The sequence below is a fragment of the Bison bison genome, unplaced genomic scaffold, assembly GCF_000754665.1.
Source record: "Bison bison bison isolate TAMUID 2011002044 unplaced genomic scaffold, Bison_UMD1.0 scf7180017864068, whole genome shotgun sequence".
Lineage (NCBI taxonomy): Eukaryota > Metazoa > Chordata > Mammalia > Artiodactyla > Bovidae > Bison > Bison bison.
Genome location: NW_011494640.1, coordinates 6160282 through 6162616, shown reverse-complemented (window position 1 = coordinate 6162616; position 2335 = coordinate 6160282). Strand labels below are relative to the sequence as shown.

General features: G+C 42.9%; 1 protein-coding gene across 1 annotated transcript in view; it reads right to left on the bottom strand.

Moving 5' to 3' along the window:
- The window catches only part of DNER (delta/notch-like EGF repeat containing), a 290628-nt gene that overhangs the window by 744 nt on the left and 287549 nt on the right, over nt 1-2335 (bottom strand). The gene's annotated exons all lie outside the window — the stretch shown is intronic.

Here is a 2335-nt window from a genome sequence, read left to right as displayed (position 1 = left end):
ACAGAGGATGAGATGGCTGGATGGCATCACCGACTCGATGGACGTGAGTTTGAGTGAACTCCAGGAGTTGATGATGGACAGGGAGGCCTGACGTGCTGCGATTCATGGGGTCACAAAGAGTCAGACACGGCTGAGCGACTGAACTGAACTGAACTGATCTTAATATTGAGTGAGTATAAACATTAGCTTTTCCTGTGGGAGGCAAAAAATGGATTTCACACAAGGTACAGTCCAAATTAATATTGAAGCTTGTAGGTTAAATCTTAGGAAAGCAGTCAGGCGTGAGGGCTCTTCAATAGGTTTTGAGAAAACGTGTATCGATTGTTTTTTTTTTTTTTTCTCAGACCCAGAGCGGTTTGGAGAGGTGAGTTTATTTTATATCCACTCTGATGCCTGGAATGTGGAATGGCTGGGTGGGCTTCCCTGATGGTATAGACTAACCCCTGGGACTTGCAGGAGGGCTGGTGAGGGCTCAGAGGCACCTGAGGTCCCAAGACCAGGAGAAAGGGAGAGGGAGGAAATGATTTCCAATAATGAGGTGTTGGTCCAGGATCTGTGTGGGCCCCCCATCCCATCCCACCCACCTATCACTCCCCAATCCCGAAGGACACACAGGTCATTGTTTCTTTGAGCACAAAGCCTCTGTCCCAACAGATTTGTGTGTATCAAACACCTCTTGATGGCAGGCCTCATGCGCAGAAGCCCAAGAGTGTCAAAATCCAATTTCAGGACCTCCCGCTAAGCCAGTGTTGAAATGGTGATTATTAAAACAAAGTCAATTCAACTTCTGGGTGGTCTCTTCCCATTCAGGACTTCACCTTCCATAAAGGTCCCTGGAGTGCAATGGGATTTAAACAATCTTCCCCACTAGCCCACCAACTCTCCTCTTTTTTATAAACAACATTTTTTTAACCATTTCCAGTCCAATGAAGTCTATTAAAAAAGAAATTTTAAAGGAATCTCAAATTTTAAGAGGATTGCCAGGATGGGCTCTCAAGGATTTCTTGGGACTTGTTTACCGTGGCTTTAAACCCATCTCTCCACCTTTCCTGTCTCTTCTTTTTATATCTTGGAAAGTCTGTCTTCTCACATACAGAGATGAGAAGTAGAATCAAGTGGGAAGTGAGAAAACATTACATTCTTCATATGATCATTTATTTTTAAACATTCATCCATCTTGTAATTCCAATTCACTCAAGACTTACTGACCTTCAGGAAAGCAAAGGCACAAACATGCTAGATGGACACCAGGCAAAGTACAAAGACAGAGAAATGGGGACTTCCTTGGTGGTCCAGTGGCTAAGATTCCATGCTCCCAATGTGGGTTCAATCCCTGGTTGGGGAACTAGATCCCACACGTTGCCTCTAAGAGTTTCCATGCCACAGTGAAGATCCCGTGTGCCACAACGAAGACACAACACAGCCAAATAAATAAATAAATAATAAATATTTTTTAAAAAAGAGTTATAGCATTTTGCCACTAAGAAACCACAGCTCTTGGAGGCAATATTAAAAAGACTTCAAGAATCTCATGCCTAAAAGGTTAGCCTCACTGAAAGTCCGGAGTTGTGTGGGCATAAGTGTGGGTTGGATTCCAGCCTGAGATGTATTTATCTAAATTGACTGAGGTCTGCACAATCTGAGAACAAGAAAGAAGCAACAATGTCAAAGCCAATCGGCTCTTAACACTTTCTCTCAAGTCTGAACATTTCAGAGGCTACTTTATGGAGCAACCATTTTGACAAGATATTTCTCATAAAATAGCTCAATACATCAGTAACAATATACCACTAATGATATTAATCTGATTAATTTTGAAAATCAGGAAATCCCAGGGTAAAGCTCTCCGTATTCAAACATGGCAGCCATGGGATGGTTTCCTGCCAGAACTCTAAGAGGGTCAGTGAATTATACGTTGCCTATGTCTACAATGCGGGAGACCCGGGTTCGATCCCTGGGTCAGGAAGATCCCCTGGAGAAGGAAATGGTAATCTACTCCAGTACTATTGCCTGGAAAATCCCATGGACAGAGGAGCCTGGTAGGCGACAGTCCTATCAGGGTCGCAAAGAGTCGGACACGACTGAGCGACTTCACTTTCACTTTCATGAATCAACTGACTGGCCAAGAGGAAACATCCGAGCAACTTAATAGGTTGAATATAGGTTTACAATATCCGTTTTTGTTTTATATGTGATTCCAGTTTGAAGAATAATCTGTTTCCTCCAAATCTAGAAAATTCAATGTCTCCATGTTAGGCAATCCATCCACAAGCTATAGTTTAAAGGGCTGTGACCTTAAATTATTGTCATGGAGCTGGATACTGACAAGACAGGT